The sequence below is a fragment of the Phalangium opilio genome, unplaced genomic scaffold (assembly GCF_054372755.1).
Source record: "Phalangium opilio isolate 3A_F unplaced genomic scaffold, DU_Popi_V2 ptg000078l_1, whole genome shotgun sequence".
Taxonomy (NCBI): Eukaryota; Metazoa; Arthropoda; class Arachnida; order Opiliones; family Phalangiidae; genus Phalangium; species Phalangium opilio.
The window spans coordinates 226,083-248,769 of record NW_028324186.1 but is presented as its reverse complement, the minus strand read 5'-3'; the positions used below and the strand labels follow the sequence as shown (position 1 = coordinate 248,769).

Below are 22,687 nucleotides of genomic sequence, written 5' to 3'. Positions count from 1 at the left end.
TTTGTCCTCCTTTCGCTTGTCTTCTAACGCCATTTCATACATGCGTCTCGCTGAATGAGCACTTTGTATTAAAGAAGGAGTTATTTCCACATTTAGAATGTCATTTACTGATTTAACATGATCGTGCACTTGGCGCATGCGAACGACTGTTTCTTCTTTCATATTTTCAACTAGAATACCTTTGTTTATTGAAAAACCACCTTCCACTTCCGCATTTCCATGAGAGAAATTAAGCAAAATTTTAATTACGTCAAACAAATGATTGTAATTCGCTTTGCCATGTAGGAGATTAAAGTAGAATGTGTCTAGCCTATCATCATTTTCAGAAAAACTCAAAATCCTTTTTAGGGTGGTTTTAGAAAGTTCCTAAAAGTGTTAAATTGCTTCTTGGCTTTCTCAGCAATATCATCAGAGATGATTTTCCTTTCGTACATTTCATCCAAGCACATCTTAAAACGTGCAGCTGTGATCTTGGTTTCGAGGAGGGGATCCAGTGACGAAATACCCTTGACCAATCGGTATTTAAGAGGGCTTCTTTCAATAAGTTTCTGTACCATTTTGATGATAAATTTCTGGCAGGACAAACGGAAACTAAGTTTTTCCTTTTCCGAGGCTTTTCTTAGGTTAATGTGAGGTAAAAAGTTATCTTCCTTTTTCAAACCTATGAGCGTCAGTAGTAGGGACTATACAGATTCGCAGAGATCCAAGATGGCCGCCACCCCAAGATGGCCGCCCTCTCCCCATCTACCAAACTCAAACCAAACTTTTCAGACAAGTCTGGACTAGCCCGAGCTGTTAGTTTCAACCCCCATGACATCATCTTCTTAACTTAAACTAAAACTAAAAGCTATAGTCAACCTTGACGTCATCCCTGGCTTGCTGACATTGGGTGTTACCCTTTAACCACTCCAGCTTTTCTCTCTGTAAGCCTAAAGTTAATAAAAACACACATTTTAAGACATCAAATATTTACTTTTTATAAGATGTACAGATATGCGTAATAAATAAATACAAAATATATAGTACAAAATAATCAACGATAAGCAAGGATAAACAAACATGTTTTAACGAGTTCATTTTTCACATTGACCCCGTATCGTTATTTGACTCGGAAGTGCAATCGGCGGAAGGCCGTTTGGGTTTATTTTCCAGCTGTTTTCTGCTTCGCCGCTCGATTTCGTAAAGAGTTAACAAAATGTTGACTATTAACCCGTAAACAAAAAAGAAAATGAGGCATAGCATATTGGGCGGGTTACAAAAGCAAATGATATTTAAATAGCTAGTACGTGATATATATGTAATATAATAGCAAGGAAAGCGATATTGTTGATTGGTTTCTACTTGGCTTATTAGGCGGGGTGTAAGTAAAGAGATAAATTTCATTGGATAGGTTAATTAAGGCGGAGCTAAAAAATAAGCCTATTATTATAAGTCTGAAAAGAATAACAAAGATACTAATAAAGATTTTTTAATAACAAGTCCCAAATAATATATACAATAAAATAATACAAAATAACAAAAATATATAAAACTAAAATATTTACATAAAAAAAAACCCACCACCAATAAAAAATTACTAGACGCCGGTCGACCCAAACCCCCCACTGCCGCGTGACGTAGAGGTCAAAGTCTAGAAACAACATAAAAATGTGTCACATGTTAAAACCTAAATTAAAAACTCTAAAATATTTACCGCCGTTTCCACCGGTCTTAGCAATATAACCGGTGTAACGATCAATTGGGCGAAACGATCGCCCCGCTTGACAACGTAGGGGGTTTCCCCGACATTTGCGACGACGACTTTTATGGGTCCCCGATAGTCGGCGTCTATTAGTGTTAAGAATTATTATACTTTTGCGCATTATAAAATAACTAATAAACATACCTATCGTCCCCTCGGCAACAAACAGCCCTTGGGCCGTTAAGCTGCTACGGCCAACAATGCGGCCGTAGCTGTTCTCGGGCAGCATAACGCCTAACCCAGTCGACACAATTTTGATACCGTGAGGGTCGATTACGGTATCCACTGGACAATATAAGTCCAGTCCGGCCGACTGGGGGGTGGCACGACGGGGAGTAAGCGCTGCCGGATGGATTTTGATCACAGGCAGGCAGGGCAAACGAGGAGCGGTGGAAAAAGACATCTTAAAGTTCTTGGGACTGGTATTTCAGAAACAGAAGTTAAACAACTGATAACTTTCAGTTTGAAACACGGGGCTTATATACAAAATTAGCGAGGTCAAATCTAATAGTGTCTAGCCAATACTTTCAAGATTCTTAAAACTCAATAAAGAGCAAAAAGTTAATTAGATAAATAGGCATAAAATTACCAAAATCTCTCCGAGGTCTAAGTTTTTTTCGTATGCAAAAAAGTTGTCTAGGAGTGTTTTAAATAATTCAAACGAGTTCGTGTTATATAAAAAAACCCTTTAGCGAAGGTTAAAAAGAAGTTACTTTGATAGCTGCCTAAGGGGACAAATATTATTCGTATGCAAAAGCTTGTTTAGGCGTGTTTCGAATAATTAAATTTGAATAATTCTCACAAGATCGTTTTATATAAGAAAAACAATTTATTAGTGAAGGTTAAAACTAATTACTTTGGGAGGGATAGAAATTGTTTTTTAACATGATTTTAATCTAAATAAATGTATATTAATATTAAACTAAACAGGTTATTTTTTATATAGATAGATATATTAATGTCCTTTTTAATCTTTAGTATCAACTCCACAATGAAAAATGTATTTTAGGTTAAATTAAAAAATAGCGTATCAGACATAATTATATTTTTTTTAAACTCTTAATACGAACAGAATAAGGTTGTGTTATAAAAAAACCATGTCTGGGCCTGTATTCTAAAAAAAATGGCCCTGAGATTTTGGGTATAAAAGCTCAAGCATGGGCATAGGGTTTTCACAATCAATCCAGCCATGAGTAGCAAATATCTCCAAGAATCACAGTCTATGTTTGACTCTCCACCGTCTTCTCCTGGGGATCGAGCCGGAACCAGCAGCGGTAAGCGCACCATAAATCCATTTTTGAAGCCCGACCCTGTCGAGGTGTTAATCGACTCGGACGACGAGACGTTCGTCCAAGACGTACTACAAAAACACGTCGTTGGCATTCACGGAATTGAAGGGTCTTACCGGCTGAGGAGCGACGGTCAATACTTCGAGACAAAAGTCCCCCCGCGAAAAGGGGACTATTTTGTAGACATAAGTGTCTACAAATTTAAAGATATAAAGGACTCCCAAGCCGACAAGCTTTGGGAGTGCAGCCACAAGCGGCTGAAGCGAGTCGTTGACGGGAAAGATAAGGACGCGGTCAAACTCCTCAACGCCTTCCACCGGTTGGTGGAGGACATAAAGGGTGACGCTCAGGCCACGCAGCAGCCGCCAAGCAAAGTAAGTATCTTATTAACAATAAATTTACAAACCAAAATTTTGTTCCAATTTTTTTTTATTTCTGATAGAGATTCAAAAAATGAGTTCGAGCAGCGGCAGCAGCGGGAGTGACTCGGAGGGTAGTGAGGGAGAAGAACACGCACAGGTAAACCGGTACTACACAATTGAGCGGCAGATTGACAAAACGAGTCGCAAGTGGCATTGTAAACAAATCGATTTGCGTATAGCTTTTAAAAATTTGAATGACATTCCAACGCGAGATTTTTTTCAAATTTTTCGAAAAATTCTCGACGAAGTTATACGAAAATTAGTAACTGAGAATCCCGGGTATAATCGGGTTCGATTTGTTTTAAGCTCCCCCGGATTGACGACCCCCGTTAATATTAAATTTATAAAAATTGACAAATTCACCAGTAAGCGAATTATGCGCACCATCTATAGAGTAACGCAATCTAGTCGGGACTTTGTCTTTAATGGCGAAGATTTTCAGTTTGATATAATTTTTCTAAACCTCGATGCAAATATAGCGACTTATTATAAATCCATAAAAATTAGAACTTTGGTTAATTTGGATTATTTCGTTAAACAAAATAACCAATTTATTTTTATGGAGAATAATGATAATCTCTGTTTTGCTCGGAGTTTAGTTCTGGGTAAAGAGATGGCCGATCGCAATTTTTATCAACAAAATAAGCAAGGTCCTCCCTTTAACCAGAACAATTTTGACAAACTGAAACGCAATAGCACCCTCGTGGGTAATATTGCGAAAATCTTGCACAGAAAAGCGGGAGTCCCCGAGGGTTACGTTACTCTAGAAGATATTCAAAAATTTCAAAATTATTTAGTTCCCCATTATCGGATTGTGATAGTTGATGCGGCGAATAATTTTACCATATTTTTCAAAGGACCCCAAGCTCCTAAATTTATCTATCTCTTAAAAATTGGCGACCATATCCACCCTGCAAAAACTTGGCACGGTATGATGGGCGGTTGTATTTCTTGCGATTTATGCTTAAAATCTTTTTACAAATACGAATTGTTAAAACAGCATAAATGCCCCGAGGATACAAAGCCCTATATATGTTTTCGGTGCCAAGGAGAAGCTTTTCATTTAACCAACGAGGATGTTTTAAAACGTTGCGACGAATGCCACCGCTACTTTTTCCCGGGCCCCTGCTACGAAACTCATTTACTTAATGGCACCTGCGCGAGTCAAAAACGATGTTTAGAATGTGGGCGACTTATGGGTGACGATCACGACTGCAATCCCGAATGCTCTCAGTGTAAATTAGTTCATCCGCCAGGTGAACATTTTGTTATGCCTTTGGAAACCAAAATGAAAGCCTCGCGGTTTATTTATTACGACATTGAGACTATTCTTAGAAATAATATCCACGTCCCCATTTTACTAGTTTGCGACGTAGAGACTGAAGCTGGCTTTGAAACCAAAATTTTTTACGGCGCCAATTGCGTCGAGCAATTTTTAAATTATTTATTTAGCGTAGAGCAGGTAGTTTTGACTGGACAGAAACGTAAAACGTACCAACCGCGCTTTACTAACACTCAAGTAGTAGCTCATTACGCGAAAGCTTTTGATAACTTCTTAATTCTTAACGCTTTAGTCCATAGACACGTCACCCCTGCCGTTATTTTTGACGGCAGTAAAATTTTAATGATTCATCTTGAGGGACCGCAAATTAGATTCCTCGATAGCTTTAATTACATTAGTCAGCCTTTGCGTAATTTCACCAGCATGTTTAGCCTCGGCGATATAGCGAAAGGATTCTTTCCATTTGATTTTCATACCGAAGAAAATCTTAATTACATTGGCGTCATCTCTGAAGTTTCGTATTTTAACGTAGCTCAAATGAAAGCCAATGATTATCGAGATTTTCAAACTTGGTACGCGTCAATGGAAGGATCTATTTACAACATCAAAGAGGAGCTTATTAAATATTGCATTCAAGACGTCAAAGTCCTAAGACAAGGCGTCGAAGCTTTTAGAAAAATTTACGTAGATCTAACAAAATTAGACCCTTTTTGCGTAAAAAATATTACTTTGGCGGGTGCTTTAACCACTATTTATCTTAACAATTACTATAAACCTTACAGCATGGGTATTGTTCCTTCTAACGGCTATAACGCAAAATTTTATCACAGTCAGATTAGCTTAAAATATCTCGCTTGGGTGGAGAAAACGGAAAATATAAAATTGCGAACGGCTTTAAGCTATGGGGGTGAATATCGGGTGGGGCGCTATTTAGTCGACGGCTATAGTGAAACTCCGCCCAAAATCTACGATTTCCACGGTTGTCCATGCCAAAAACTCAATGCCTACAATACCCAACTCAAAGCCAGCAACAGATTTCTGTACGAGCGGACTCTAGATAGAGAGTTGTTTATTAAAGAGAAGATGGTCGGGTATGAATATACCTCGATTTTTGAGTGTCAATTTGCTAAGCTTTTAAAAGAAAACGCCGAAGCAAAGGCTTTCTGCAAAAGTTTAACTTTTCGACCTCAAATATCAGCCCGTAGCGCTCTCTATGGGGGACGAACGGAAAATTTTGTTCTTAACTGCCACGTGCAAGGTGAGGAGAAAATTTTCTACAAGGATATTATTTCTTTGTACCCGAAAGTTTGTCGCGATTGTCCGTACCCTAGCGGCCACCCCATAATCTATAACAGAGATTTTGACAAATCGCCAGGGTGGTATTTTGGCGTTATGAGTTGTCGTCTGCTAGCCCCTCAAGATCTCCACATCCCCTTAATTCCCTTTCGCAGCGGTGGTAAATTAGCTTACGCCCTCTGTCGCACGTGTCTAGAATTGCGAGCGGAAATCTGCGAACACACTGTCAATGAACGGGCTTTCGAATCAGTCTGGCCAACGGTCGAAGTCTATGCCGCTATGGAACATGGTTATAAACTCCTCGATATATTCGAGGTTTACCATTATCCAAAAACGGAATATTTCTTCGCCCAGTACATGACTGATTTTATCGCCTTGAAAGTGAAGAATTCCGGATTTCCAGCTCACGCGCAAACGCCTCTGCAAAAAGAGGCGTATATCGCTGATATAAACAAGAATGAAAAGCTTTCTCTGACCATAGCGGATATTCAATCAAATCCTTCCCTGCGTAATATCGCTAAAATTAATTTAAATTCTCTTTGGGGTCGCATGGCGTTAAATACGGGATAGATTCGCAGCATCTTTATCAACAATTATTACGAATTGATACGATACGCGAGCGATTACACTCTGGAATTAGTCGACTTACGGCCAGTTACGGAGTCGATCGCTCTCTTATCGTACAAAGCCAAAAGCGATTACGTTTCGGACTACAAACTGGGGTCGGCCATTGTGGGGAGCTTCGTTTCTTGCTACGGGCGACTCGAATTGAACAAGATGCCTCTTCAATTAGACCGCTCAGCTTTGTATTGTGACACCGACTCGATAATCTACCGCCATCTACCGGGAAAGTTTGACATTCCAACTGGCAATCATATTGGTTGCTGGGCGGACGAACTCGGCGGTGATTATATAACTTCCTTTTGTAGTACCGGTGCCAAAAGTTACTCGTTTCGCACTAGCAAAGGAAAAGAAGTCAAGAAAATTAAAGGGTTGACGTTAAATCGAGAAAATCTTGAAAAACTTGACTTTGAAACCTTTGAAAGTGTAGCGATGAATCCGGAAAAGGAAGTTACAGTCAATGTCCCTTTTAGTTTTAAACGGGACAAATACAAGCTGCAGCTAGAGGCCGTTAAAATCATCAAAAGATTTCGCCAAACCTCGAATAAGAGATTGTTGAACGCCGATTTGACAACCAGTCGACCCTACGGTTTCAAAGAGGCAACACCCGCTTCAACATCTCTTTCGCATGAATTACGAGGCTAGGCGAAGACATACTTTTGAGGGCTTGTGGGAATCTTGCGTTCCTATCGAAGCCCTGGCCAAAGACGGTTTCTATCTTGCAGATGTAGAAACACAGACGACGCGCTGCGCCTTTTGCGGCATCGCCTTGTACCAGTGGCGTTGCACGGACCATCCATCGAGGGAACATCGGAAACACAGCCCATCGTGTCCGATGGTTTCCAAAAAACCGTGCAACAACAAACCACTGCGTCAGGGGTTTCCCGAATTCCCGACCAGCGAGGGCGAGGATGTTTGCGAGCCTCTAATCCAAACATGCCCAGCCACCAACAACGAGCGGTCGGGAAGCGAAAAAGTGCGCGTGCGCATAAATCCGTCGTGTTTTCATCTGTAGTGCGTGTGTACCAACTACCCTCCGAGTCTCGCGTGAACTTTGACCTCATCAACGACCAACGCTTTCGCCAAAGGATAACGGAATTTGAAAAAAAAAATTTAAAAACAATTAATTAATAGGGATTTTTTTGGGTAAAAGGGTTTTTTAATGCTGTTTAAATATGTAAGGGTTTTTTTGGGGTTTTTGGATTTATAGTGTTTTAATTTTTTTTTGGATTATTAATGTTTTTTAAATATCTATGTTTTTAATATAAATAACCTGTCAACAATAATAAAATGTTTATTATTTAAAATGAATTCGACCGAGTCAGTCTCGCATTCTTTAAAGTTCCAAACACCCGCCCAGTTTCTAATCGTGGGGCCAACGCAAGCGAGGAAGAGTTTGCTTTTAAGTAACTTATTGCAAAATCATCAGCTTATGTTTGACCCACCGCATAAAAAGGTTATTTATTGCTACGCCGCCTGGCAGCCAAACTACGAAAAATTGAAACAATTGATTCCGGGAATTCAATTTATTCAAGGCTTGCCAACGGCGGATCCGGACTTTTGGGAAATGAATCGCGACTCCTACTTGATATTAGACGACTTAGCTAGCCAATTATTTAAACAAGCTCATATTGCCGATTTAGTGTGCGTGACATCGCATCATTTAGGGTATACGGTTATTATTATTACTCAACAACTGTTTCCCAAGGGTAGCCAATCGCAAATAATTTCTCAAAACTCTTCCTATTTTATAATAATGAAAAATCCTCGAGATGTCGCCTCTATTAGGTATCTAGCCCAACAAATAAGTCCAGATAACCCAAAGCGTATTACGGACGCGTACAGACTAGCCACTAGAGAACCCTATAGCTATTTGTTAATTGATTTAAAACAAGAAACTCCTGAAAATTTACGATTAAGGTCGCGTGTTCTACCTCACGAATCACCTATGTATGTCAATGTCGATTAAATTTAATTGTCATTTGAATAATGGCCCCACGCGTTAAACGTCGATCAGCAAAACGCTCCCGACTCGTCGTAGCCCGTCCCTCAGCCAAGTTTGCCAAATTTGTCCCTTATTTACAGAGTTTGCGTCAAACTAGCTGTAAACAACGGCGAACCCTCTTAAACAATAGTAGCGCGCCTCAATTAAAGAGCATTCAGACAATTTGTAAGAATTTAAAGGGCGGGGGTATTTTTTTGAGTAAAGACCGCAAGAAAAAGCTAGCAAAGTACAAGAAAATTATTAGACAACTCGGATCAAGTACCTTGTCGCAGAAAAGCAAAAAAGCTGTTGTTGCAGCAATCAGGTGGTTTTCTTACGACGTTGCTTGCAGCAATTTTGCCTTCAATTGTCCAAGCCATAGCTGCTAAACTATGAAACAAATGGTGCTTGTGCCCGCTAGCGCAGTAACTTCAACAGCTGCCCAAGAACACTAGGCTTTGGACCGAGAGATTGAGGATATTTCAAAATCGCCATTGAATGCCTACGATAAATTATATAAATATTTAGACGCTTTTAAGAAATATTTAAGTATCGAGAAACAAATTCCTTTACCTAAATTTGAGGTCGTAACACAGGCAATGTCCAATGTCCCCACGCCGCCATTACCGGTCACCCCTAAAATGCCGCCGCGAAAAAAACAATTGTCATGGCCGACTTATGCCCCGTCATCACCGACAACAAGCACGTCGGGCAGTTCTTTTACTACGCCTAAACGAACCGAGCCTCGGCAAAAGGTTTTTAAAGCGAAACGGCTGTTGGGACACCAACACAAGAAGATTTTTACCAGCAATATGGGCCGACCTATGTTGGAGATATGGTGAAACGGCAAGCCGAAGTTCTTGCAAATCATTTGCAAAACACATTTTTTACGCCAAAAAGAGAGCTAGAAGAAGGGGCTGTTGGTTATGCAAATCGTGACGACAATTTTCAAGAAGAAATTGTCGATGAACAAGAGAATTTAGCGGAGGAAAACGGGGACAATTTAACGGACTTGGAAAACCTGTTCGAGACGGCCTCCGCTAAACAGAAGAACAAGAAAAAAAAGAAAAAACCTCGGAAAAAGAAAGACGAACTTCAAAATCTCGGTCCAGTAGTTCCATCTAACGAACGAAGACCTCGACACCATAAATGGCGTGATATTGATCAATAAAATGTAATATTAAGACAAATAAAAAACTGTTTTATTGCGAACAATATCTGTGTACATGTTTTTTTAAATGTAAAGATAAATATAATAAGGCGACATAGTCGTTAAGTTTAAGATTCTGGTCATAGATGGCGTCTAATATCGTCTTTCTAGCCACGCCCTGACAGCGGAGTGCTAGGTACAGACTACAATGCAAACCGCACAGTTGAAAAAATGGATGTTGAATTTGTTGTTTATTGTAAACAACTCGTTTCCCGTATCGTTTTAAATTAACTTTATAGTATCGCGGCGACTTTCCGTAAGTGCAAAACATTTCTACCGTGTCATTGTTAGAAAAGCACGCTATCCAATGTTCTCCAGCCTCTCCAGCTGCTTCATTATTGAATATAAAGCAAAATTTGGGCCTTTTTGGACGTGCTGGGAGTCTGTTTACTGGGAAGCATCCTAAATAGTAGGGTCGCGTTCTTTTGTCACAAGTTAAGAGAGCGTTTATTTGCGAAGTGTTCATAATTTAGTCTTGACAAGACCCGTCTCGGGTAACGAGACTTTTTGTAGTTCAGCACCGTAGAAAACACCCAAAATTTGCTCCCCCTTTAAATCCGCTACGCGATAGACGGGTGGTGACCTGGGTATGACGTCAACAACGCGAAATATTTCGTCAGTAAACGTGCCTCCCGAGCTGGTTTTTCTAAATACTCTACTAGCTATAGAGAGACGCACGTGATCGCCAACTTTAAGCCTCGGTGCGTATCGATTAATGCCGTTTGATTTCCCGTACAGTTTATTCCAAATGATTGATTCGTTATCTATATTAACATGAGCCGGTGCAATTCCAGTAGTTGAATGAACCCGTTCATTATAGGCTTGAGTAATTAAAGGTAAATATTTAACGTAATTTTTATTCCCCGTGGCTGTAATAACCCGGGCAATTTGTTCCTTAATTGTTTTAATAAAGCGTTCCGCTAGACTGGCCTTATGCTGACTCCGGGCAAAATGTATTTGCACATTGTTTCGTTTCAAGAAGGAAGCAAAGTTGCGCGAACTAAATTCTCCACCGTAGTCAGTGTATATTTTTAAAGGGATTCTCTCTCGAAATATTTTTTTAAAAGCTTCGATAACCTCGCCAGATGTTTTGTTTCTAGGAGGTACTGTCCATCCGTAGCGGCTTAAGACGTCAATGACGCACAAAACATAGCGAACATTTTTATTAAAACGTTTTAATTTTGGTAGATCCAACAAATCAGCTTGAAAAACGTCATCGATAGTCGAGGCGTACACCTGGTTGGTTTTGAATCGGAAACGTCGAAATCGGTGTTTCGTGTAGGCGGGTTGTTTCTCGAGAAAGGCGATTAATTTGGCTTTTGGCACGTCCGGTAAGGCCTTTTGTAATCTCGCTAGCGACCCATAGGCGGCCGGATTAGCCACGTCGTAATAAATTTTTCTAATTTTAGCGTCCATGTCTTAACAAGTATAAATAACGACTAAATAGTTTCCCAATAAACAACTTTATTTAATACACACAAAGGTATTTTATAAAAACAATATCAGTTAAACAAATACGATATATCAGTACATTTATCTTAATAGCCATAAATCAAGGCATTTTTTAAATCGGCAAAACTGTTGACAAAATAAGCGTAAATATCTTCTTGATCCTCGATCCATCCATGGTCGGTCTCAAATTGATGCAAAATTTTCTCACGATCCAGTTGAGGCAACGCTTCTTGCAAATTACGCTCGACTCGATCGCTGAAATTTGTGTCAAATTCCGAGCAGCTTTGAGAGTGGCATATTTGTTTTCGACACTCGACGTTGGCGCAAGTGGAAGTGACGTCAAACAAAGTGGTAGTGAGCTCGTTTAAAATTAATTCGCGCATACGACAGACAGCTATCCCTTTAGCCTTGAGAGCCTCGTCAATCAACGGTTTTAAATCGATCAATGTCTGCCATCCTGTTTTGTTTAGGCTAAATCCTTCGCTGGTGCTAAAGTTGAGGAAATAACGACTGCCACTGCCTCGTTCATAGTATCGAAGATCGATTAGACGTTCATCTTTCGAGTTGACGAAGCATTCCAACTTTATGCGCTCTTTGACGGGCAACCAAATATGATAGCGAGGTATTTTTCCGTCAAAAAAAGACGTGAGTTCATTTTGAAACCGAAACAAAGCGTACCAGGCGTTAGGTTTTAATATAGTTTTTGTACGCGTATCCGATCTTTGAATTAATATTTTAGGTTCAATCGATTCAATGACGCAAATGTCGAGCTTTGGCGTGACGGTGTGTACTTGGTGCATCTTGGCTCGCGACTGATATTGTATTTATAAAGTTTTAGTCTTTTATACGTTGGGGTGATTATAAATAATTTCTCTGTTTTTAGATATTATTAATTGGTTGTTTGGAAATTCGGCCATGACAATGCACGTGACGTTTTCGGTTAGCGGCGAGCTAAATCGTAACGATAAGCGCAAGTTACCAGTCTGGGGCATGGAATTTAGACCTAACGAAGCGAGATGTTCTCTACTCAAATCAAAAACAACGACAAAAAAACCCTTCTTATATAAATCGTAAGAAATAATATTTCCTCGGTCAAGACCTAATATCTCGAGACCCTCGAATAAAGAATTGTAACATCTAACGTATTGATCGTCGGCAAAATTAGGCGTAAAGGGGATATCGGGGTAATTTTGTGAATTTAAAGAGAATTGCATGAAATCGAGTTTGAAGTGTTGGAGATCCAGGGGGTTGGAAGTTGCTTCCCCTACAAATTTTTTATTAGTAACGAAAGCCACGACAGTTCGCGAGGGTAATTGCCCCGTAAACAAGCTGTCCCTAATAAAATCTTGCGTTCCGGTGGTTATTAAGAAATTTTTCATAACAATAGAGTTTACTTCGTAACGAGCGTTTATTCCCGAATTTAACATCTGAGCGTGAGCTAGCTGCAGCTCTGGATTAACCTCAATTTCGCGCGTAAACAAGGTGCATTCCGTTAAATCAATCTTATACTTTTTGCCCGTTTCATTGTGAATAATAGCGAAATCCGTGGAGCTTCGATGAAGTCTAATTCGCACCTCGATATTATCTAGTAAGAATTTGGGTGTTTTGAATATATCCAAAAATAATTCGCCAATTACATCGCACGTCTTTGATTGTGCCACGCGTTTAGTGCGACGACCAATACCATTATCTTCCTTGTTGATACTGGCGTCCGCTAAAGCCGTCGCCGGATCGATAATGGTATCCAAATAATATAACATAGAAGTTAACCAGGAATTGGCCGCCGTTTGTCCATAATTTAAAAGTATTTTAAAATAGGCCATATATGGGTACATATTATTAGGTTGCTGGACAGCGACGCCATTAAGAAATAATTCTACTTGACAAAATAGCGAGGCAATTATTAAATTTGTTACCGAGACTTTCTTTTCCGCATCTGGAACGGCCGTGCCGTCCTCGTGTAAAACGCGAAATTTTAATCTCAAAAGAGTTTTAGTCAAATCATGATAATTGTTAGAGGGAGGAATGATAAATTCTATATATTTTGCATTAGTTAGGGGAGCAATTGGATAATGAGCAGTCGTTTTAGTCCCAACAATATTATTATTCACCACTGGCTTTTCAAATACTTCAAAGTCGGAAAGAACACTTTCGTAGGTCGACATGTTTAGTCTAGAAAATCGCGTTTAGTGCGTCGCTTAACACGTTTGCTCCGGCTTGTTTCAGCAGTCCTCTTTCGGTTTCGGCCCGTCCCGCTTTGAGTGTTAACGAACCGGTCCACGCCCTTATGTAGTAGGGAATTTATAGATTGTTTGACATTTCGTTTAATCGATTCTCGAGGTGATATTCCGGGGTTTTGTGCATCGCTAATTACTCTACTCGTTAACCCAACAGCTTCGGACGCTAAAGTACTAATGGCCGGCCTAATAAAGGGTGTAATTTTGCGCAATAAAGAATTAAAGATACTGCCGACACTAAAACGACCCCCCGATTGGAAAACGTTTGCGTGTAAAGCCGGAAGGGAGGATCCTCTTTGGAAATACAGAGTATATCTATTGGGTACCATCGCTCAAGTTCTATTGACGTCGACGTCTAAAAAACAGTTTAATATATACTTTGCCCAAATTAAACGGGATATTTTCTCCGTAATCGGATTTCAATTCAATTTCAATTTCTTGTATATCGCTGGTTGAAATTGGATAAAAATCGATATTATTAAATATTTCCTGGTTCTCCTCGTCTAGCAGCGAAAAAGCCGGCATTTTTATGAAACATAGCAGAGGGGCTTGACCACCACCCACTACTTGTTGACGGATAATATTGGTATAAACAAACATGGCATCGACGCCTCTCATGATATCCGCGGGGTACTCCGAAGTCTCGTTATTAAGATACCGTTCTAATTGATTGGCACTAAAGCCTAACAGCCTCCCGAGCCCTCTTCCGGGTGTTGTTTTGGGAAACAAAATTGAGACCGTATCGTTTAATTTTGAAACCGTCACGGTTCCGTCTACATTCTGCGTAAATTTTAGACTTTTCCTATGCGCCGGGGACATGGCTTCGCTCATAGCACTTAAAACATCGCTAATATGATAATAAACCCCGGGAGGAATCTCGCACGCGTAATTGTCAACTCGTTTGCCTTGAGGGTTATCCTGTTGATATCCGGGTAGGGACGGCTGGTCAGCCATATTTGGATCTTCTGGAAATCTATCAACATCGTATTCGCTAGTCCAAAAATTATTAGCCTCTGTCAGTGTCATTGATCTCAATCGGGGGTTCACCAACGCTACACCCGAGTGGCTATGTTGCAAAACTTCTCCCTCTTCGGGAATGTTAAATAACTTGGCCATCGGTCCAGCTACCGATACGCGAACACCTCGCTCTATTTCGAGACGCGTGTAGTATCTATTTTCTGGCGCCGTTTTGAGAATAAAGATTTTAAAATGACGGCGAGTCATAAATTGCTGAACTTCCAATAATTTGTTAATCACTTTTAAATGTAGCGAAAAGGGGATTACCGCACCGGTCGGGGTAAGATCACAGGTATATTCACGCGCCGGTATTTTGATTTTCGTTGTCTCCGTCTTTGTAAAAAGATACATTAATGAAAAGTAGACGCGATATGATACGCATGTACTGTTAGTAGTTTTAAAATGCGTAAAATTACCCTCTAGAGGCCTATTGGATAGAAACGTCCCCCCAACGTATTCATTTTCTAAATTTAATATATCCTGCAAATCCGGCGAAAATTTCATTTCAATTTTTGCCGGACAATGGACTCTAAAATAATGCTCCGCTCCTTGTTTAATAACGCTAAATTCAGCATTGTGCAATCTTAAAGGATCGTGGTTGTTCGAGCTTATTTTGAGCTCTTCGGCGATTTCATAATAAATTTTAAAATCATCCTCCAAAGATTGTTTCGCTTTAAACTCGCCTGACACCGAGAACAATAAATAAATCCATGGCTCCTCCCCAGCGGTATAATGCTTAATGGTTCTATTGACTCGATATTCTAGATAGGCATTGTTTTCATTTATGGTATATTCTTGTATCGTGAGGCTTAAGGGACCGCATTGCTGCTTTCCGGTATAATATTTATCGGGGTCGAGGTTGAGCAATTTAGCTAATTGGGGGGAAAATTTAATTTCCGCCCATGCTGGTGTGCTAAAATTATACACGATAGCATAGCCCCAATTATCTACTACGTGATATGTGAATTGAATTTTATTTATTACTAATTTTTCTAAAGTGTTGGCTACGGCTCGATAAAGCCCTTCGGCGTTTTTCTCTGGCGTTTTACTAGCTCTAAAAGTTTGCGGTAAGAACAATATTTTATAGTTATCATAATCTTGAGGGTTAATTGGTTTTGGCTCTTCGGGAATAATTGGTTCAGGCTTTTTTTTCGGCGGATCAACCGGCTGCGGAAACAAGGGTTTTTCATCAACCGGTGGTGGGGAGGGGATCGGTAATATGGGTAGCTCAAAAGTAGAGGATGTTGTAGAGTCTGGAGATTTTGAGAGGTCAGGCTTGGATGGGTCGGGTTTTGATAGGTCGGGGTTCGGTAAGTCAGGTTTTGAGGGGTCTGGAAATATATATATTTCCTCAACCTCCGTTGGCGAGGGGGTCGGCGTCAGTGGTTCAAAGGTAGAGGGTTTCGGGGCCTCTTGTTTTGATAGATCAGGCTTATATGGGTCCGGAGCTGGAATTTTGGGGGGATCCGGAAGTTTCAGGGGATCTGGCTCCGGCTTTGACTTCGGTAATTCAGCCTTTGGTTTTGGTAGTTCGGACTTCGTTGGCTCCGGCTTTGACTTTGGTAATTCAGCCTTTGGTGGCTCTGTAGTCAGAATCTTTAAGGGATCTGAAGTAGACGGGGTTGGCCTAGTTGTTGTTGTTGTAGTAGATGTTGGTTTAGTTGTTGTGGTAGATGCTGAATTAATCGTTGTAGTAGCGGCTGAATTAGTTGAGCTCGGAGGTATTAGTTTATCCGAACTTGGAGGTATCGGTTTATTTGAACTTGGAGGTATCGGTTTATTTGAACTTGGAAGTATCGGTTTAGTCGAATTTGGAGGTAACTGTTTACCTGAAGCTGGCGTTTTAGAGGGGTCAGGCCCTGAATATGTTGGATAATAAGGCTTTGGAGAGGTTTGTTTCGGAAGCGTTATTTTGGGTGGTGGTGGCGGGGGAGGGGTTATTTTGGATGGCTGTGGTTGTACAAATACTACGGGTTCAGTCGTAGCAATAGGTATCGGAAGAAAAGGCGTAGTTCGCGGTAAAATAGGTATAGATGGCGGTACAGGTTTATATTCTGGTTGAGGTTTTTTTCTTATTGGCGGAACCTCATGGCTTGTTTTACGTTTAATGGCGGCCTTAGGAATGTACTTGTAATCAAATTTTTTTTTAAAACTATCTCCAACATTATCAATTTCGATTTCCACGTAATTATTAGTGTAATTTAAACTTATATTTTTAGCATGCTTTGATACAGGATATTTGGATATATAGGGAACATCTTCGTAATTATTCTCTTTAAATTCAAATAATGTGGTCAAGGGGGAATCAGCTGGTATTTTGAACCGTATGTTTTCCTCTCCTAAAACTTGCAGGTAAACGGGAAAGTTTGTATCTAACTGTTTTCCTAGGGCCCCGTCTTTACATTTATTCACTAATTTAAAAGATAATTTGCCTTTTAAATACGGATGACTGTCTACATCATCATTTAACAGCTCGACAAAATTTTGGGGCAGTTCGTACTCTTTGGTCTTGGTATAACGATTGACAGGTATCTCTATTTTTTGATATTCAACAGGCTCTCTAACAGCTGCATAGTTGTCACGGTTTGGGTCACTTACAACCTGAATTTCAAACTTGTTAAACTCTTCACTTATATTCACCCAATGATTTGGAAATATGATTTCTGCCAACCCGACTTCATAATCATTAGTCAAGTTCAAAGGTTGATGCAAATAATTTTTAAAACTTGATTGGGTATTGTTTGGGTATTCTACAGGGCCGGTAGGCCCTTGTAGATATGACATGACACCCTTCCGTAATGTTAAAGAAAAAGTCACACCTTTTAGGGTTAGCATCCCATAGAAAAAGCATTAAAAAATTTTCGGTTTTTTAAGGAAATTGAGACAGGCCATACGGAAAAACTATAGCGAAGTTAGTTTTAGGAATGCTTCTAAATTAACAACCATTTCTTAAATGAGAAACTTACCTGTTTCGATTTTTAATTAATGAATTCTAATTTATGTAATTTAACTAATTAAGATAGTACGTCAAAAAATTACTTTTGGGTCAGAAGTCAGCCTAACCTCCTAGCGCGTTTAAACTTATTTCCCCATTTTCGTTCTCATTGATAACTAGAACGGCCTAGCTTTTTGCGTGCTAACAAGTTACGTTGATAAATTTCAAACGTTTGCTTTTATGTGGAAAATTCCAAATTTCATAGAAGACGACAGTAAGGCAACTAAAATTAATTAATTTGGTATTTCATCCGAGCTTGAACACCTTATTTGGATTTGCTAATTATCTATAACACCCTTAAGAACAAATACTTTGTTATCAGGTCGAATTTTCATCTAAAAAATTAATTCAGGTAAATAATTACAGTTAATAGAGGTTTTATATCTTTTGAAGTTAGTTTTTCGACGTTCTTTACGGCCAAGGCTTAAGTTGTATTTTAGTTAGTCTATGAAATTATAGTCTTTATAGTGTCTGTCCTCTTCAAAGATTATTAAAAAGGCTTATTTCCAGCTCTCATTTGTTTTGGAATTCTTTATATAGTCTGCTCCGTTTTATGCTAGAAACATATCCTAACCAGGCTAACCCCAGGTTTTTTTTACTGTATTTACCATGTGCGCTTCCAATTTGAAGTAAAAAATGGCATATTTATTCAAATTATTAAGGTGTTGAAATAAAAATAGTGCTTTTCACCCTTTGAAAAGATCGAAAACTTCAAAATAGTACTGGAAAGATGACAAAAAGTTCAATGTGTTTTCCTTACGGCAGTTTTAAGAGTCGTCGTGTTTACGTTAGCGCAGTTAATTCAACATTCTCATTTGAGGTATACAAGGTTTCATTATTTGTTAATCTCACTAAAATGCTACTAATTGTGAAGGTGTGTGATATAATTCCTGAAACTCAACCAACGTAGAGGACCAGATCATTCATTAAAACAATTTCTATACTATTGAACCAGTCAGTATGTTATGTTTTTTTTTTTTGCTCCAGTGAGGTTGACGAGCTAGGGCTAGTATAGCCTTACAGCTCCAAATATAATATAGGTAGATAAGAATATAATAATAATACAATAATATAATAATAATACAATAATATAATAATATAATAATAATATAATAATAATATAATAATAAAATATAGGTTAGACAATGTGAGAACTCAAATGCCCAAAAATTTCTTAACTCCAGTTTTAAAATGAATTATTGATGTCTGAGAGACGAGGTCATTAGGGAGGGAGTTCCAAATGGGGATGGTTCGACGGAAGAAAGAGTGTCTCAGGGGGCCCTTGCGGGAAGGGGGAAGGAATAGCTTTCTACTATTGCCGCGCGTTTGATGGTAGTGGGGAACCAAGGTGAAGTAATGCTGGTTTGATTTACTTAGAACTCTGTAGAGACTGACGAGGTCTAGATAGGTACGTCGCAGTGACAGGGGGGTCCACCCCAAAGCAGATAATCTGCTGGCGCGAGGAAGATGACGCAGGGACGTACAGAGCTTGGAAGCACGACCTTGGACACTATCAAGGAGGGCAATATCTCTTTGGAAAGAGGGGTTCCATAACTGGCTTCCAAACTCCAGTAACGGCCGCACATAGCAGTGGAAGATACGTGTGAGAAGCCGGGGAGAGAGGTGTGGGAAATTGGCCTTTATTGTTGCTAGGAGACCGTTAGCTCGACTGCATGCTTGCTTAACATGGGTGTGAAATTTCAGATTGTGGAAGACACGAACCCCCAAATCCCGACACTCATCGACACGTCGGATGTTAGAACCTCCAAGATAGTAAGGGGTGGGTAATGCTAGGTCTAAGTGAGAATTTTGAACTGTAAGGAGCAAGGATTTTAGACTGTTAAATTGGAGGCCATTGCGCGCCGACCAAGCTTCTAATTGGTGTAGGTCTGATTGTAAACTCCGAACATCAGCATGCGATTTAATAACACGGAAAATTTTGAGATCGTCAGCAAACAGACGTAACGGAGAAGTTAAATGGGAGGGTAGGTCATTAATATAAATGAGGAATAGTAAGGGACCGAGGACGCTGCCCTGGGGAACACCACTGGGCACAGGTAGGAGGTCACTTAAGGATTCACCAAAGCGTACCGCTTGGGTGCGTTGAAGGAGGTAGGATTGGACCCACCGGTGAATATTGTTAGATATGCCTAGAGATTGTAACTTAGCCAAAAGGCGCTGGTGGGGAACCGAGTCAAACGCCTTCGCGATGTCGAGATAAATGACATCTACCTGGTTACCTTCATCGAACGCGTTTAACCAAGTAGAAAAGGCAGAGAGGAGATTCGACTCCACAGAGCGCCCACTGAGGAAGCCGTGTTGAAAAGTACTAAGTAGGGGGTTGACAAACTGCATTAAAGGGGCGCGAATGCATTTCTCGAGTACCTTACATACAGTGGATGTTAGACTAATCGGGCGATAGTTTGCCGCGTCACTTCTACTACCCTTGCCATTATAGATCGGAGTGACAGACGCAACACGCCATTCCGAGGGTATGGTTCCGCAGGTTAGGGAAGCTGAAAAGAGGGTGAGAAGGGGCGCGGCAAGTGAAGCGGCGCAATTTTTGAGGAGTCGGTTGGGTATACCATCAGGGCCTGATGCACTCTTAATGTCCAGTTGTACGTTAATAATTTTAAAAACTATTTGTTACCAACAGTGGATTTTGTTAATTCATAAATTCTACAGGGCCGGTAGGCCCTTGTAGATATGACTTGACACCCTTCCGTAATGTTAAATGAAAATTCACAGTTTTTAGGGTTAGCGTCCCATAGAAAAAGCATTAAAAAATTTTCGGTTTTTTAAGGCAATTTGAAGCCGGCCATACGGAAAAACTATAGCGAAGTTAGTTTTCGGAATGCTTCTAAATTAACAAGCATTTCTTAAATGAGAAACTTACCTGTTTCGATTTTTAATTAATGAATTCTAATTTTTGTAATTTAACTAATTAAGATAGTACGTCAAAAAATTACTTTTGGGTCAGAAGTCAGCCTAACCTTATAGCGCGCTTAAACCTATTTCTTCATTTCGTTCTCGTTGAAAACTAGAAGGGCCTAGGTTTGTGGGTGCTAACAAGTTACGTTGATAAATTTCAAACGTTTGCTTTTATGCGGAAAATTCCTAATTTCATAGCAGACGACAGTAAGGCAACTAGAATTAATTACTTAGGTATTTTGTTAGAGCTTGAACACCTTTGATTGGATTTGCAAATTATCTATAACAGTCTTAAGAACAAATACTTTGATATCAGGTCGAATTTTCGTCTAAAAAATTAATTCAGGTAAATAATTACAGTTAATAGAGGTTTTTATATCTTTTGAAGTAAGTTTTTCGACGTTCTTTACGGCCAAGGCTTAGGTTGTATTTTAGTTAGTCTATGAAATTATAGTCTTTATAGTGTCCGTCCTCTTCAAAGATTATTAAAAAGGCTTATTTCCAGCTCTCATTTGTTTTGGAATTCGGTATATAGTCTGCTCCGTTTTATGCTAGAAACATTTCCTAACCAGGCTAACCCCAGGTTTTTTTTTACTGTATTTACCATGTGCGTTTCCAATTTGAAGTAAAAATTTGCATATTTATTCAAATTATTAAGGTGTTGAAATAAAGATAGTGCTTTTCACCCTTTGAAAAGATCGAGAACTTCAAAATACTACTGGAAAGATGACAAAAAGTTCAATGTGTTTTCCTTACGGCAGTTAAAAGAGTCGTCGTGTTTACGTTAGCGCAGTTAATTCAACATTCTCATTTGAGGTATACAAGGTTTCATTATTTGTTAATCTCACTAAAATGCTACTAATTGTGAAGGTGTGTGATATAATTCCTGAAACTCAACCAACGTAGAGGACCAGATCATTCATTAAAACAATTTCTATACTATTGAACCAGTCAGTATGTTATGTTACGTTAATCATTTTAAAAACCATTTGTTACCAACAGTGGATTTTGTTAATATATTTGTTAACGTTAATTATATTTTCAACTCCTCCCTAACGCCACACTAAAGTTCATTTCATTAATTGTATTGTTTTCGGACGAGTGAGTCGCACGGATTCTAGCTCCCGTTAAGCCTCGGCTCGACGGTGAAACGTTCTCAACCTGACTAAGGCTTAGTAAAGTTGACAATAAATTTTAATTTTTATTAATTTATATTCTATTTTAAATGAGTTGTAACAAATAATAAATGGACGAAGATTAAGTTAAGTTAGGATTGGAAACGAAGGACGCGTTAAAGATTCTCTAACTGTGACCAAGGCCCATTTCACGGGTCTGTTCGCCGCAATCTCACGTCGCGCTTCGTCGCTGTCCTGAGAGCGATCCAAACCTGGAAATAGGAAAAGAAGAGTAGATAATCAGCACCTAGAAATAAAGAGGATAAGTCAATTCTAAATTACTTTCTACCTTACACAAGAGCAGTTGCCGGGTTTTTAAATAAGTACTAGCAGAAGACTAACACTACTATCTGGCTATTAACATATCCTCTGTACTTGTCAATATTCTCAAAACACAACTCTGAAAATATTACAATGCCGCCCGCTAAAGACCCATGCCCAATTTGTGAAGAAAGCGTGTTTGGTAGTCAAAAAGCAATTCCCTGTAAGGAATGTAAAGTGAAGAGCCACAGCAAATGCTTAAATCTTATAAGTGAGGCAGAGACCTGCACGGGCCGAGTTTTTCAGGCCCGACCCAAGCCCGGCCCGGTTTCAGCATTTTGAATAAGCCCGAAGCCCGGCCCGAGTCCGAGTACATAGTTGGTTTTTCGGCCCGGTCCGGCCCGGCCCGTTACATGCATTAACCAAGCCCGGCCCGGCCCGGCCCGACACATTGCATGAATTGAACAGGCCCGGCCCGGCCCGGCCCGTTACACGTAGTTCAGTTGTAATTTTTATATTTTTTTTACATAAAATCAATGATTTGAATTCATATTCTGAGAGAGCGGTAGCTCTCTTAGATAAGACTTCATACTGCCCTTAATGTATAAGAGTGGTTTTTTGATTGGATGTAACTTTTTTTGTATTAAGTTTACTGTTTTGAAAAAATCCCACAGAACTACAATTAGGGCCCTAAATATGTGGTTAAAATTTCAAAAAGATCCATCCATTAGTTTTTCTTATAAAAAATAAAGTTGCTAAGGGTGGTTTTCATTT

General features: G+C 39.5%; 1 long non-coding RNA gene across 1 annotated transcript; it reads left to right on the top strand.

The window, feature by feature from the left end:
* Positions 1-21,016: 21,016 nt before the first annotated feature.
* Positions 21,017-21,477, top strand: LOC149654936 (uncharacterized). Its single transcript, XR_016370346.1, has 3 exons — positions 21,017-21,060; positions 21,136-21,293; positions 21,348-21,477. It is a non-coding gene; the product is annotated as an uncharacterized LOC149654936 (long non-coding RNA).
* Positions 21,478-22,687: the final 1,210 nt, after the last annotated feature.